Source organism: Monodelphis domestica, chromosome 6 (assembly GCF_027887165.1).
Source record: "Monodelphis domestica isolate mMonDom1 chromosome 6, mMonDom1.pri, whole genome shotgun sequence".
NCBI lineage: Eukaryota > Metazoa > Chordata > Mammalia > Didelphimorphia > Didelphidae > Monodelphis > Monodelphis domestica.
The window spans coordinates 249,408,544-249,425,216 of record NC_077232.1 but is presented as its reverse complement, the minus strand read 5'-3'; the positions used below and the strand labels follow the sequence as shown (position 1 = coordinate 249,425,216).

The 16,673-nt window shown below is 40.2% G+C and overlaps 1 long non-coding RNA gene across 2 annotated transcripts in view; it reads left to right on the top strand.

The window, feature by feature from the left end:
• Nucleotides 1-4,686: 4,686 nt before the first annotated feature.
• Nucleotides 4,687-16,673, top strand: part of LOC103098737 (uncharacterized) — a 91,440-nt gene continuing 79,453 nt past the window's right edge. Inside the window, exons 1-3 of one of the 2 annotated variants that reach the window (XR_001622819.2) lie at nt 4,687-4,856; nt 4,974-5,052; nt 7,180-7,361. This is a non-coding gene — a long non-coding RNA (uncharacterized LOC103098737). Of the gene's footprint in view, nt 4,857-4,973; nt 5,053-7,141; nt 7,362-16,673 lie in introns of both variants that reach the window. The other variant, XR_008912984.1, reaches the window with a different exon arrangement.

The following is a 16,673-nucleotide window of genomic DNA, read 5'->3' as shown; positions in this document are numbered from 1 at the left end:
GGCTAAATTATTTAGGGTGACCCATTTTTAAAAGGCACCCCCAGATCCTACTTCTGTGTTCCTGAAACAAATTCACTCGCCTTATTTTACTGCTGGCTCAGGTGGCTAAATTATCTGACAAACTGAGAAGGGCAACTTTTTTTCTTTTTTTGAAGGGAAGTTGTTCTCCACTTCCAAAGTTCGTGAACTTTTTGACACCCTCTCAGAAAAGACAATAACTTTTTATTTTATTTTATTTTTTGTGCCCAGACTCCAGTTGTTCAGCAAGATTTAAGTTTTTTTTTTCTATTTCAGTTTTAGGTTTTAAAAGGAGGGTAATGTGTTATAATGTCGTCTCTATAACTTATGAATCATATTAGCTAACACAGATACACATGCCAAAAGAAACAAGTTGGCCTTCAAAAACAAAACAAAACAAAACATAGAAATGATTTCTGTTAATTGACAAAAGGAAATCACAGCAGGAAGTAAAATATTAATTAAAATATAAATAAACACCCACTCTACTTTCTTATGAACTATGTTATCTTTGAGCAAGTTTATAATGAAAGCTCTAAACGCAAGAAACCTAGACTACCAAGAAACCTAGACTACCACATCCCAAAAACCAAATGAATGAGAAAAAGGCATTTGATTACTTAGTGATGGATAGTTAGTTCAATAATGAAAGATTCGATTGCTATAAAACTTAAAACGATTTCCCAGAACCTATTCATATCATTGTGTTTTAGGACCAAGGCACTGAACATGAAAGAAAAAAGCCTCAGTAATAACTAGAAATTATTTTCCAGGAAGAAAAATTTCTCATTCTATAAATGAAGTTTTTTTATTCATACTTAACCCCCCCAACCTTTTAATATTGTAAGATTGTTGTGTAATCTAATTAACACAAATCTTTCCTCTCTTACATCTGTCTTTCCTTATTTCTTTCTTGCTATACTCATTTGAATTTTCTAGGAAAAATATTTTACTTGATATTTTAATTTCTGTCAAGTAATATACTTGGATGACAAATCTTTCAAAATTAAGTAAACATTGCTAAGAAATTTTTCAGTATTTTTGAGTTTTGCTATTTCCCCCCTTATTTTGATCCTGTCTCTCTCGAAATCATTATTGTAGTTAAGGAAATTACCTACAGGACAGAGAACAAAAATATATTACAATGACTTGATTTAGAAATTATTTAGAAGGACTGCAATAGAATGGAAACAGGGAAGCATTTCTTTCCATATTGCACAATCAACAATTTTACTAATTGCGACTTGGTAGAAAAAAATAGCAGTGATTAAAATTTTATTTACAGACTGCACAATTTTAGGTGTGTAGAGAGAAAAGGAATTGGTCAGTAGAATAGAGATAATTTGTAACCCAAAGTAATGATAGATTGCCTAGCAAAGGGGCCTGTCTCCCAGGTAATATTGTTAGTTAGGCCTGCTGTCTAAGTCACTAATTGCTAGTTAAGAGGAAATTTGTTTTTCCAGAGTGCAGCAGCGGGATAGGTGGCTACTCTTTTTTTTTTTTAAGCTGTTGAAACTTTTGGTCTATCCCTTTTTATCTCTAGAATACTAATCCCCCTGCCGCAGGATTTGTTAACAGCGAGATGGTGTATAGATTTAAGGAAGATGCATCGGTTTAAATGCCATACGTGACCTCCACTTCTGTAGTCCTCCACAGTTCCTTAGGAAAGAGTTGTGAAGCTTTGCTTAGAGAAAGGGTTTTGCAAGATCTATTTGCAGAAAGAGAGAGCGAGAGCGAGAGAGAGAGCGAGAGAGAGCGAGCCTTGCTACAAATCACCTACAGTGGACGATTCGCCTGAGTGGAACAAATTCGCGGACTCGCATTATCTCACATCCCTGCAGGAGGGATGGCCTCCACTTACCGGCTCCCAGTTGAGCTTCCTACCACGTCCTTTGCCTCCCACCGCAAGCCTTGAGCAATCCGAGGTACTGGCTTCCCTGTAACCACCAGAAACTCGGGGCCAGGAGAAATAAAGGGATCCCAAATAGAGTACAAAGTTCCGAGGGTGTTGAGACTTTTCTTTCTGGGATCCGGAGATCTCCCAACTGCTGGCTTTCTTTCTGCTTGCTCCTCTCCAGCTTTCCCCCTCTCTCTCTTTCTTTCTGTCTCTGTCTCTCTCTCTCCTTCTCTTCCCCTTTCTCAGTCTCTGTATTGGGAACGACGTGACGTCAGCAGAGATTCCACCAAACTAAAACTCCACAGAGGAGCCGAGAGAGGCGAGCTGAGCCGAGAGCAGCAGAGAGAGCAGAGCAGAGCAGAGTGGGGGAGTAAGGGGTGGGTGGGGTGGGGGTGGGTGGGAGAGAAGAGAACGGGGGAGGAGGAGAGAGAAGGAGAAAGAGCTAGGAGGGATTGACAGAACTGAGGAAATAAAACAAGCAAAAGGAGAGCCAGACAGAAGTACACACGCCTACGCACACAGAGCAGAGAGAATACAGAACAAGGAAGAGAGAAGGACGGGGGAGGGGGGGGGGGAAGGGGGGCGGGTTTGGTGGAATAAGTAAGATTAGAAAACCAGGATAGACTACAGGAGAAATGACCAAATACAGTAGATAGAGCATCTGGTAGACATGACTGTCTTTATTTATTTATTTATTTATTTATTTATTTATTTATTTATTTATTTATTTATTTATTTATTTATTTTTGTCAGCTCAAGGGGGGCAAAACCTATTGGATAAGCGGATAGAGTCGGGGAAACTAGAAGACTTAGAACAAAAGAAAACGTGCGTGTGTGTTTGTTTGGCATGGGGTGGGGTGAAGCTGGGAGCGGGGGTCAGGGATGTGAGACCTGACTGCAAGTATTCGCCAGGAAGGGAAAACCAAGGCAGCAAGAAGAACTAAAGGTGAAACGGAGGATGGGGGGGGGGGTAATTAGAGAAGCAGACGGGAAGAGAGTGTAGAAGAAAAATGAGGAGAGACTGAGAGACACACAGAGAGGGGCACAGAGACAGACAGAGAGTGGGGGGAATAGAGACAGACAGAAAGAGAGGGGAAGAGAGAGGGGGGGAAGGGAGAGACAGAGACAGAGACGGAGAGAGAGGGGGGGACAGGGAGAGACAGAGACAGAGACAGAGAGACGGAGAGAGAGGGGGGACAGGGAGAGGGAGAGGGAGAGGAGAGGGAGAAAGGGAGAGGAAGAGAGGGAGGGAGGGAGGGAAGGAGAGAGAGGAGAGAGAGAGAGAGAGAGAGAGAGAGAGAGAGAGAGAGAGAGAGAGAGAGAGAGAGAGAGAGAGAGAGAGAGAGAGAGAGAGAGGCGGCTGTAGTGAGCGCGGGGTTGGGGTGGGGGGACACGATGAGGAGGGGAGGGCCGTGTCACTTTGCCCAGCGCAGGACTGTTCCCTGCTCACTAGTTCAAATTCAACTCAGACTAGAATAGAAAATGTTTTTCACATCACAGTAGGTAGCTTGTGTACGTGTATATATGTCCATGGTCGGGGTTGGAGACGAAGGGGGTGGTGGTGGTGCAGCCCTGACCACTTTTAATGAAGGGATTGCGATGGACAAGACTCAGAAGCTCATTTAAGTCTAGAATTTCCTTTGCTGTATGTACACCCAAGAAGTTCACCCGAGGTCACTGATATCTGATTTTTAAAAATGATGAGGCTAAAGTGTCCACAAGAATGAAATGATATTAAATGGCAACGTTGGGCTTCTTTCGAAACTCAGTCTGGTTCCTAACAATAATAAAATAAAATAAATAAAGTATTTTAAAGACAGAAAGGTGGGATGGAGGAGAAGCGGATTTGCGGTTTTTGCCTTCGCACTAAAAACTAATTGTATTTTTTCTCGACATCTATTCTGCTAGCCTGGACCAAGTAGGGAATTCTGGGCGCCCATTCACTTTAAGGCCAGAGTTTTGGACAGGTTCTAAATCTAGGTGTGAAGTCTCCACCCAATTGGAGGGTTCAATATCTTTCCAATCTCTAGGGAATGGCGTTCATTTATATTTTGGGGATGGGCCCATAAAGAGTCCTAGGGGACGTTCGATTTCTACAACTGTGCTTTCTGGGCAACACTCTACTCTCTGGGTACCCCAAACAAGAGACGGCTCTCCATTTTCAACCCGGCCGGGAAGGATTGTCATTCCCTTCCAATAGTCTAGTTCTCCTCCACCGCTATCAAGAGTTCATTTATCCTTTGAAATAAAATTTCTCAGATTTATACCGGAATTGTTGTGGGGGGTGGGGTGGGATGAGGGGACTAGTAAGTATTCTCCGTTTTCAAACTTAGCTAAATTTGGGTGTAGTCAAATTCACTTTGCACAGGGTTGAGATGCTGGCTTGATTTGGGGTAGTCTGAGAAAGGTTAGGCATTTTCTGGAATTACCTTGTGTTTTGAATTCATTTCAGTTAGTAGTAAAAACAGACAAACTTACTCAATTTGTTTTGAGTGCTAAATCCCTTTACTTTGAAATTACTAACAGTCGACAGATGGACTAATTTTATGGAAAGGGTTATCCTCTTCTGCCACGAAAGCAACTGATGTGAGACCTAAATTGCTAAACCATTGCTAACCCACACATAACATCCATGAAAACGCAAACTTTCTTTCCTTCTACCCAGTGGAAACTCAAGGCAAATGCTAGCTTTATTTGAGGGTGGGGGGGGGGGAGAGAAATGGGAAAAATGCCCAAATGCTATTTTAATTTCGATTTTCCTTTTTCTCCCTATTGACTAGTACGGATTTTGATTTTTCAAACCTTGTGGATGGCCGGAAAAAAATGTATTTTCTCAATCCAACCCCACCACGAAGTCAAAGAAGACCGGAAAGTTCATCACGTCTAGAGGAAACGTACAGCCTGAAATGGATATTTTTGATCTCTGCTTATGACACTTAAAGTGAGATTTTTCTCTGCCTTCTCCTCGACTCCCTTCTATCCCAATACCTTGGCAAATCGACTCACGCTTTGATTTTGACTTTGGTTTTTTCTTCTTCTTTGTTTTCATTTTTTATAGAGATTAAGAGACACTCATAGCGATGATGGGCCTCACTATGTGCTTGTTGGAAGAATGTGGGAACCCTCTCTAGGAAAAGGTAGGATCAGAGACGTACTAAGCTGCAGAGACAGAGCAGGAGAGACAGAAAAGGGGAGGGAGAGTTGTTGAAGAGACCCACGGATATGCTTGTGCAAATCCCCCACTTTCATGATTCAGTGGGTTGCAAACCCTATAGCGGGGGATGGAATGAATGGGTCCAGTTGCCCTGACTCCCCCCTTTTGCTGTCTGGAGTCTGTCCAGTCAAGTATGTTGGTTCGTCCCAGTCGGGGGCTGGAGCAGGCGCCGGAGCTGAGCTTGTGGGTGCTATGCTGCCCCAGCACCCGTGCAGCTGAAGTGAGCAGCTGGTGGGAAATGCAAATGGCTCCTAGAGAAATATAAGATACAGAATGATTTTCATTCCCTCCTCGAGTGTGTGGAAGGAGCTGGACATACGCTTCACGCTCCTAATCCTTCTTTTACATTTTTAGTCATACTCCTATTAAACAACTAATTAATGCCCAGAATCACCAGGGAATACATTAGACGTGCTGCTGAGAATCAGGGGTTCTAGGGTGTCTGGAAACTATGGAGCTGACTTAATATGTGGATTCCCCCTCCCCCCAGTAAATATTAGAGTGGGTCATAGCTATTGTATTTGGATTTCCATTTCTCTCCCCCCTCATTCTCCCCTTCCCCCCAGTCCCCCAAGCTCGACAAACCCAATCAATCCATCGCCCAGTAAACAAGATTTCAGCATCAAAGGTACCAGTTACACAGCAAACAGATCTCATGGTCTGGGGTTCTGCGGTGAGACACTGACATAATCTAATCCTGAATTATCAAGGATGTTACACTTTTACATAAACAAGTTGGGCCCAGATTCCCCTGTAATCCAGGCTGAGAGCCCCAACCCACAGAATCGTAAAAAAGTGCACAAGCATATATACTTCTTGCTTTCCCCAGATTTGGAAATGTCCAAAGCTAATCTTCTCCAATAAACCAGTGTGCTGGAAATCCCTCCTCGCCACCCCCCGGCCCCCACTCCAGTTATCTGGGATAAACTTGAATGTGCGTGTGTGTGTGTGTGCGCGCGAGCGCGTGTGACAGAGGGAGGGAAACATTGTGGTTCCAAAGTATAACCTTGCTCGCGTGAGTGTTTTGCGTATGTAAGTGTTGACTAAGAGTATTTGGGGCTTTGGGAATGGTTGTCGTTGCTGGACCGCCGATCTTTAACGACAACCACCACCACCACCACAATCTTTGGAAGTAAAGGTGGGAACTCGTTCGAATGAGAATCCAAGCCTGAAGGACAAATGGAGATTCAAGGCAGGACAACTCCCTGGTCTAGTGTGCCAAAGCCCCATTGCCCAATGGCAGGACCTGGGCATTGCACAGTTTTACAGTATTTTTTGAAAGGCACGAGGGGGCCAGGTCCTCCACTACCATTTACTTTCTTCGTATCTGGATTATGATCTCAAACCTTGCAAGCAATTTCCCAGCTCTGACAACAAGCGAGTATGTAAATACCAATGGCTAGCGGTGTTTAACCGCTTCAAACAGTATTGATTTGTGGGCTGCACTAAATTTGCCTTCCTGTCCAGATCTTGTTGCGGAATTGCCTATTCAGGCGTTTGATCCATGCCTCCGACACTACCATACAATAATTGTTAACAACCAAAAAAACAACAACAACAACAAAAAACAAAAAAAAAAAACCCAACCAGGCAGCATTGAAAATGAAGTGATTGATTTGCATATAAATTAAAATCACAGTGCGTCGCATATTCCAGTGTTTTATAATCATTTTGAAATTGGTACTTAACCACTTGAGTTAAAAGAATATATAAATGTCTGTATTGATTCACTAATGAATTACCTAATTAAAACGTCCCAGGTAAGTGGGTCTCGGGAAAGATGGTTAAATCAGGGCACACTAGGGTAGGGGTACAGTCTGAACCCGGGCTGAGCAGTGGGTTGCTCAGCCAGAGGAATCCGAGAGGCTTTGCTATTCTTCTATTAATTTTGGGGTCCATCTAGCTTAGGTCTCTGCTATAAAGGCTCTAAATCATTCCATTTCTTTCCCTCCTTAGACATTTTCTTTCTTTTTTGTTTTTGTTTTTGTTTGTTTGGTTGGTTTTTAAATGAGACAAGATGAAGTTGTCTTCCTCTCCGACTTTGCTGCAGTGTCTGAGCTCTCCAGGACCTGTGCGCTCTTTCTCAAGGTTCGCTACCCTGGCGGGAGAAGAAAAGCTCCCGAGCTAGGATGGCCTGGGCTTGGCTGGCCAGCCGCTGTTCCTCCTTCGCCATCCTGAAGAGAGCCGACAGCCAGAGCGAGGAGCCGGGGAGCCAAGCCGAGCAGAGCAGAGGTGGGCTCTGGCAAGCCAGTTAGCTAGCTAGCTAGCACAGCCCGGCACATTTAATAGATATGCTAACTGAGCACTTACCTTCGTCCTGAGAATAGGAATAAAAGGTAGCCCTTCTTAAGAGAGGCACTGCAAAGGCATGATAGGAGTTCAGAAGAAGCCTGGCTGCGGGGAAATCTGTAGCCTGGGGGCTAGCCAGCATCCCCTTTCATTTCAAGCACTTATTGATTTGCTGTTGTCATAGTTGGCGACGCAGAAGGACACTTGAAAGAATTTCTGATGGGGCTCTGATCTGAGAAAGGAGGTGACCTGACTGGGCTCCCACCAAATTCTTAATTACCACATCAACTGCTTTTTTTATTCTCCCCTTGCCCTCCCCCCTCAACTCCCCAACCCTTCCCCCATGGCAACGGAGTTTGCTTATTCTTAACTTTTTAATTATTCAGCAACTCCCTTTCCTCTCAGTGGCTTTACTTCAGCAGCAGTTTTCTATTCAAATTCTTCTTTCCATCAGTAGGCCTGCTTATTGATTCCTCTGACCTTTGGTGCATATACCCCCTTCAGAAATCTTTCACTCTCTTTATAATTTAGGCACCCTCCGGATTAACTTCATATGATAAGAAATATGAAGATATACTTTCTCTGCCCTCAGACCTAGAGGCTCAAATAGATACTCCCTTTCCATTTTCTGGCAAAGAAATCTTTGATGTTTGTTTGGTCTGTCTCAGCTTGGAGACTGTCTCTTTCTTATGCATTTCTCCAAAGAGTTGGAACATATATATGGAAATCCACTCTCATCATTTCCAGTGTATTCTTTCTCAGGAAACCAGGACAGGGGATGGCATATATACTGTATTGGTGGCCAGAACCTACAAGTCCATGAGACAACCAGGTCTCTTTGAATCTCATTGTGGTAGAGAAATAAATTCCAAGGTGGAGATTGGAGAGAGAGGGGGCAAAAGTCACAAAAAGAAGAATCAAAATTACATAGCATTAGTAGTTAGACCCACTAGAATTAGTTAAGATGCACCAGAGTTCATATTTAATTTCCAGATGTGGAAATATTCCATTATTGGAGAATTAAGCAGGAAAGACAACTGTCACCACAGGTATTGGTGAAAGAGAAGTACCATGGTCTTACAATTGAGAGTTAAATAGATTGTTAGCTGCACAATTGACTTTTTGGATGACATTAGATACTAACACAGTACCAGCTGCTTCATGTGCTCCATTTTTGGTGCCCAATCAGAATATACCTTGAAAGCAGCTGTAGAAGATTCCAGCAGAATTTCTTCTTGAGCTTGGCTCTATATCAGACTATATCCAGAAACCCAGATAGCAAGAAATGGATAGAACCATAGATTTGGTGAAAAACAAATTGATTGTTTCTGAGTCCTAGGGAAAACCAGAATATAGTAAGCCTTTTGCCTGGCACTTGATCTAAGTTTGGCTTTGTGGATTTTTTCTTAAGTTTTCCCAATGCCATGTCCAGCTTGTTTTTTGCAGTCGTGGACCCATTGTTAGGACGAGACTACTGCTAGCAGGATTGATGTTCAAATATGCCTGCAGCTTAGGTGGGTTGTTTTGGACAGTGTCCTTTCCACGTGAGATTTTTGGTAAAGATGATAGGATGTCATAAACTAGACATTCCTGCAACACATTCTGATGAGCGTTAGAACATGTTTCTGGTCCAAGGATTGATGCATTCCTGTTTCCTCACTTCCTATCTCTCTTTTTTTAAAAATCATGTTAGTGATACCAGATTAGTCTACAAGCTAAAGTATTACACTTGAGAGAATCAGGAGACATCATAGGAAGAGTGTTCCACTTAAAGTCAGCAGATAGATGCTGGCAGTCTAGCCTTTCTACTGTGTGCTTTTTCCAGTCTCTTTTCTCAAAACCCACATTTCCTTATTTAGCAAATGGGGACAATATATATGCCACCATTCTCAGAGGACTCTTGGGAAAAATCATTTTGTAAACTTTGATTATTGTTACCTTTAATAGTACAGTAGAAAGAGAACTGGATGACATCTTTCCTTGCTGTGTGGCTGTGGGTAAACCTGTTGAATATTCTGATTCTTAGTTTATTTAAGTGGATGGATGGATAATATGGATAATATTGCTTGAGATATCTATCTTATAGAGTTGTTATGGGGCTAATGTAACTTATAAATATACATCATAGTACATTTATATATATCATAGTCCTCAAGAAGAGAGTTAGAAAGCACTGAATGCAGTAAATATCAAATGTCATCTCCAAAAGTGAAATTGATAATATTGGAATAGCTAGAATAATTGTGGTAGCCATTCCAGAATTAGGTATCTGCAATGAGAGTATTTGCAATATAGAAGGAAAGTCAAAATCAAAACCAAATTTGAAAAAATAAATGTCAATATATGAAGGAGATAAGCCATGCTATTAAGGGGTTCTATTCCAAACTATTGGAACCAGTTTTTGCCTCTGAAAAAATAGGGAATGGGGAGCAGCTGGGTGGCTCAGTGGATTCAGAGCCAGGCCTAGAGATAGGAGGTCCTAGATTCAAATATGACTTTAGACACTTCCCAGCTGTGTGACCTTGGGAAAGTCACTTAACCCCATTGCCTAGCCCTTATCACTCTTCTGCCTTGGAACCAATATACACTATTGATTCTAAGACAGAAGGTAAGGGCTTTAAAAAAATTAAAAATAGGGAATGAAGTAAAAGTAAAGACATTGATCAAAAAACATTTGCTTTTTAATACACATTTTTATTTTAATGCCCAATGTTAAGTATATTTATTCCAATTCAAGATATCCCAAAATTCTTAGTGCAGTTTTAAGCTAAAACTGTTAATATCATTACATAAAATTATAGCCTCAAACTATCACGACTTTTCATCCTGTGTATAGCAAAGAACATAAGGTGCAATTAAAAAAGCCAACCAAATGGGGAAAAATAGAAATGATTACTTATCTGCCTGTAAATTTCCATTACTTACCAATTATTAACCAAATCTAAAGTTTAGATATGTGTTGACTTTAAACATCATCCACAACATCTTTATTTATCGTTTCTCATAGAATGTTAATGGATCTAAGTCAATCATCACATTGATCATACCATAAGAACCCAGAAACTGTTTCAGTCAAAAACAGCTGATGTTGTCAAGGGAAGGAGCATTGTAGACAAAATAATCTCAGATTTAGAATATAAGTTCATTTTCAAAACATTATGGAGTAGCAAGATGGAAAACAAACAATCCATTCAGAAAAAAAATGATCCAAATTCCTTAAACTATGACATGTAGTTGGACGGGCAGTTTATTGACTTAGTCCATCAGTGCCTTTATCAAATGCAGAATTGAATAGTCATTGAGGATGGGCCTGGATCTCACCTCATATAGTGTGGAATGCTTTCAGCATTCCCAGGCTGCTCTCTGATATAAGCCTCTTCTTTTTAAGTATCAGTTTTATCCTGGTGACACCAAGTTGTTGGGAATCCATGGAAACTCATGCTTTCAAAAGCATTACAACTACAGGTGACTCAAAGGGAAATGGAAATACATGGCAGGCTAAAGCACATGCCCAATAATAACTTGCTTGGAAATGGCATAAAGAACTTCATCAAGGAAGTGTTTTATCTTATTTGTTTATTTACTGGACCTGCGATTTCATCTGTGAAGGAAGGTACTGGTGAAGAACTCTCTCTGCCAACACAGATAGACATCTACCCAGCAAGTTATAGTCTTAGTGAATTGCCTGAGTTATGCAGAAGTTAACTTATCTGTTCAGGGTCACACTGTCAGAATGCGTCAGAGGCAGGAATCAAAGCCGAGGAATTCTGGATGCTAAGACCAGTTTTCTAGCCACTATACCATATTGCTAATGCATGTCCAGGGCTCAATAGGGGAAGGTGATCCAGTCACATAATGAGAATAAAGAATAAAAGGTAGTCTCGATATTTTCATAATATTATTAACATTAAAAGAATCAGAAGAAGGTATTGGGTATATCCTCTAGGGAGGATTTACAAAACAAAATGCAATAAAATCACATGACTGTGAAAGCCTGGATAGGTTACAATTTGCCCCAGTGGAAAGAATGTGATTGTGGATTCTCGATGGTGTCTTCTTAAGACTAAGAGAGTCTGTATTGGCAGATGGGAAATTATCATGCCCTATTTGGGAGAATGAAAGCAGGGAGAAGATGAAGGGGTATTGAGGTGGTGATCAGGCTGAGTCTTGGGAGGTCCTTCTCTTCCAGAAAGGCTTATTGATGAAAGGGAATACAGAAACTTAAAAAAAACAACAACAGCTCCATAAGGATGAGCAAACTGGATAACCAGTAGAAACAGAACAACAGCATGTTTGGATAGTGAAAGATAAGAATGTCTTTAAGGTCAGAGCATAGAAGAGTGAGCAAAACCAAAGAAGACTGAACTATTTATATATCCCAGATAGTTCATATTACAAAAGGGAAAATGGAGCTTAAGGATGTTTCTGTGAATCAGGAGAACAGAAAAATAGTAGAACGTTAAACCGTAGGAGCATTCTTGTTGTTGAATCTACTTGGAACTTTAGGGAAAAACTCAGAGAACCTGGAGAGGAAAAAAAGTCTCACTTGCTTTGGCATTCAGATAAAGATAGAACCATTGGATCAGAATTTTGGTGAAAGTGGAATTTTTGATCTTGAATCAAGAGGGCACCTAATGGTCATCTGGAAAGGGTTAACTCAGTGGTTGAGTGTTAAAGGAATAGATCACTTAATCTTTGAAAGAGAAGTGTGTTACTTTGTCTGGATTGTGCCAACATAAAACCACCTGGTGGCAGAACTATGAGAAGATTTCTCTTTCTTCTCCATTTATCCCAACAGGTCAAATACAGTGTCTGGTGGACAATATTAGTTAACTTTGAGAGGCACAGACTAAGAGCTTGTTTAGATCCTGGTAATTGCATTAAACTGTGCCAAACTAAAGTGAGTAATGCAATTGAACTTGTAATTACATACATGTATATTATTTAGTATCTCCACCCATTGTATTAGAGTAGTTTTGTATTTCACACAACTGAAATTATGTCCTTTTGAAAACTATATGGTGGGAAAGAGGTTTGGGAAGAGGAATGAAAAGAAAAGTTTATGATCCCAAGTACCTAATCTTTGCAGGAGAAACTGCTACCAATCATTCCCTTCTAGGATGGTGCTAAAAGTGACTTTGTGACAAAATTCTGTATCGTCATAATGGCCAAGGACAATACCTTCTGGACATTGTTGAACTCTCGGGGGTGCACCAATATGAGTCATCTCCCATCTGCACAACTTTGGGGGCTTATTTTTTTCATCCTGCAAAGAGGAAATAGAGGAATTTTTTCCCCTCTTGCAAAGAAGGTGTGCCTTCTTATTTTACGAAGAAGAAAGGAAAACAGAAAGAAAAAAAGAACCCTTTCCTGCTATAAGCTGATAAAACTAATGGCATTGAGCCTTTGTTGCATCTAGGTTGCTTGGGTCCTAAACTCACAGACATGCTTCTCTCTCAGGGTGGGACTCAGGTAGAGAAAAGATTGGGAATCCAGATGTTCACTTTAAGATGAATTTCAGCCCATGCCGCAAAGCCTGCCAAAAGAAGCCTCAGATTCTTTCAGATTTTTCTCATTCAATAATACCTAGTCCTAGATAGAGATAAATATTCTGGGCATGTAGAATATCTCATCTGCCATCTGGATTCAGCAGGGCTCATAACTAGCTTTTTCCACAATGGTGAGAGTAGATTTTTCACACATTGGATCAAAGGGTTGGAAAGAACCAAGAGAGGTCATCAGGTCTAACCTCCTGCCTATACTTAAATCATTCCAGAAAAATCACCATCTGCCCTTTTCAAAAAAGGAGAGTCCATAAGCTCCCTTGGTAATGCAATCTGATGCTTCATAAATGAACATATATACAGTATATCTGTCTATTGATTCAGATCCAATTGCTGAAGAAAATGATGCTATGTCAAACAGTTTATTCCAAGGTCAAAAGTGCAAATGATAAGAACACAGCACTATTCGATGTACAGGTCACCTTTCTTCCAAGGACTTTAAAATATTTCATCTTTATTTTTTACTCTCAGATAAAAATGCCTATATAGATATGGCCATCCTCATTTTTTCAGATAGAAACTTAGGTGTAGAGAGGTAAGAGACCTTACCCAGATCATCCTCTTTTGCCATGGCAAAACCAAACTTAGAACAAACTAAATGGATTCCAGTCAAGAGCATCTCCCACTTGTGATCTCCCTTTGTACTATTTTTTAAAAAACCCTATTCATAGTTGAAGCTTTTGTTTACTTATGCCTACTAGAGGCAATGAAGTATAGTGGATAGAGAGCAAAGTAAATGGAGAGGTGACCCTGGAGTCAGGAACAGTGTGCTCAAATTCTGCCCCATATCATCTGTATGGCCTTGGACAAATCACTTCACCTCAATGCCTTAAGAAAATTTCCTAAATATAAGTGGCAGAAAAATTGCTATTTTTCAGTGATAGAGGGTGAAATCATCATTGTCATTGTCATTGTCATCACTACCATCATCATCTCTGTCCACATTCATCTGTCTGCCTGCCCAACACTTATTATTTAATCCAACAGTTTATCTGCCCTTCTCATTTCTGAATATACACTAAGTCATTCAGTGAATTCTACTTGGGGAAATTGAAATATATTGGAATTTCTCAAAAAGCAGTTATAATTAATAATGCTCCTGATATTTAAGCATCATAATTTACAAAGTTGTCTTTTGTTCCTACCTAGAAATTGTCACACATCACTTTACATGTCTATCAAAAAGGGTATATTATGCCCTGTTATGAGCATGTGTGGATTTTATTTTTTCTTGAGGGAGTTGTGAAAATTTTGGTTAAATAACTCATGATATTTGAATCATTCTTACAATTTATGAGAAGGCGACATTTTTTTAAACAGATCTTACATCTGTAGGTGTGCTATGTGTTTTCTCATTGTTGTATTTAATTTAAACTTTTCAAATCCAATTCCAAGATGCCAAAGTATTCAAAATGCTAACATTTCCTAAAAGAAAAGATAATTACATAATTGAATTATCTAGGGCCAATTGTGAACTTCCTAACTTTATCTCTGCCTTTTTTTACCTCATCTTTACATCTTTTTCTTGGTGAGTTTTTTAAATTTATAGATTCCCAGTAAAGTAAATCCAATGAGTTTCTGAGAATTGGTGAGATTTTACTTTTTAAACTATCCCCCCCTTCTCCCTCCCTTGTACTGCTTCCCTCCCCACCAGTCTGTTTGTTACCCTTCTACTTCCCTATAGGGCACAAATCAGTTCTCTGCCCCAATGTATTTGATTGTTCTTCCCTCTTTGAGTCAATTTCAATGCACGTAAGAATTGAGTATTTCCTATCTCCAACCTCTTTACCCTTCCAGTGTATCGATGTTCTCCCCCCCCATCCCTCCATGTGCTTCTTTATGACATATAAATTTACCCCATTTTGTTTCTTTTCTCATTTCTCTTAGTATTAACTTCTTTTTAAAAACTTTAGTTGTATATATATATATTTATGCATACATATATCTATATACATACTTATGTTTTGGCATTTCATCCTATACAGTTTGTCACTATTCCCTCTAAGTATAATTCTTCTAGTGACCCAGGTGATAATAACAATTTTTAAGAGTTATCAATATCCTTTTTTCTTGTAGGGATACATATCATTTTAACTTATTGGGTCCCTTAAGAAAAGTTTGTTTATTTTTTTCTTTATTTTTTTCCCTCCTTTCTTAATTACTTTTTGATGATGCTCTTGAGTTTTATGTTTGGGCATCAAATTTTCTATTCAGGTCTGTTTTTTTCTTTGCAAATGCTCAGAATTCTTCTATTTTATTAAATGACCATACTTTCCCCTATAAGAATATAGTCAGTTTTTCTGGGTAGTTGATTCTTGGTGGTAGACCTAGTTCCCTTGCTTTCTGGAATATCATATACCATGCCTTTCGATCCTTCAGTGTAGATGCAGCCAGATCCTGTGTTATCCTGACTGTAGTTCCATGGTATCTGAATGACTTCTTCTTAACAGCTTGTAATGTTTTTTCCTTGGTCTGATAGTTCTTGAATTTGGCTATAATATTCTTCAGTGTTGTCAGTTGGGGATTAAGTACAGGAGGTGATCTGTGGATTCTTTCAATCTCCACTTTTCCCTCTTGTTCTAGAATGTTGGGGAAGTTTTCTTCTATAATTTCCTGTAGGATGATGTCCAGGCTTTTTCTTTTGTCATGGTCTTCTGATAGACTAATGATTCTTTTTTTTTTTAAACCCTTACCTTCCATCTTGGAGTCAATACTGTGTATTGGCTCCATGGCAGAAGAGTGGTAAGGGCTAGGCAATGGGGGTCAAGTGACTTGCCCAGGGTCACACAGCTGGGAAGTGTCTGAGGCCAGATTTGAACCTAGGACCTCCCATCTCTAGGCCTGGTTCTCAATCCACTGAGCTACCCAGCTTGCCCTGGACCAATGATTCTCAAGTTGTCTCTCCTGGAATGATTTTCTAAATCTTCTCTTTTGCGAATGTGGTGTTTCATATTTTCCTCATTTTTTTTTCATTCTTTTGGTTTTGTTTTATAGTTTCCTGCTGCCTTGTGAAGTTGCTTGCTTCTAGTTGTTGTATTCTGGTTTTTAAAGACTGAATTTCATCCTTGGCTTTTTGGTCATCCTTCTCCTTCTGGTCTGATTTTCTTTGGAGGTCATCTTTCATCTCCTTTGCCCCTCCCTTCATCTCCTTTGCCTCATTTTAAAGCTGATTAATTTTGGCTTTCAAGAAACTATTTTCTCATTTTAGTTCAAGTGCCTCTGTTTCCAGATGACTTATCTTGCTTTTTAAGTTCTTTTCCTAGTTGTCTTCAGCCTCTCTTAATTTTGTTTTGAATTGTATTTTGAGTTCTTCCAAAGTCTGTGTCCAATTTGCTGGGGTTTCTGTGTTTTTGCTTGACATTCCTTGATCCTCCTCTGTTCCATTTGCTCTTTGTTTATTGCCTGGATAGAAGCGGTAGATTGTAATTTCTTTTTTCTTTTTCTGTTGTTTGCTCATATTTGCCCCTTCTTTGTTCTCTGTAGTTGCCTGTACTCTTGCTCCTCTCATTGTGTGTTTGGAATTTTCTGTCAGCCTTCACCCTTGAAGCTTAGCAAGGCACTCAGAGCAGTCTGTGGGGGAGGGGTGGTGGTGTTTGAGCTTTCCTGCCCTCTGAAGGCTTGATGATATTAAGCCTAGCTGAGTTGAACTTGCAGAACTGGATGTGCCCTGAGTCCAAAACTTCAGAAAGTA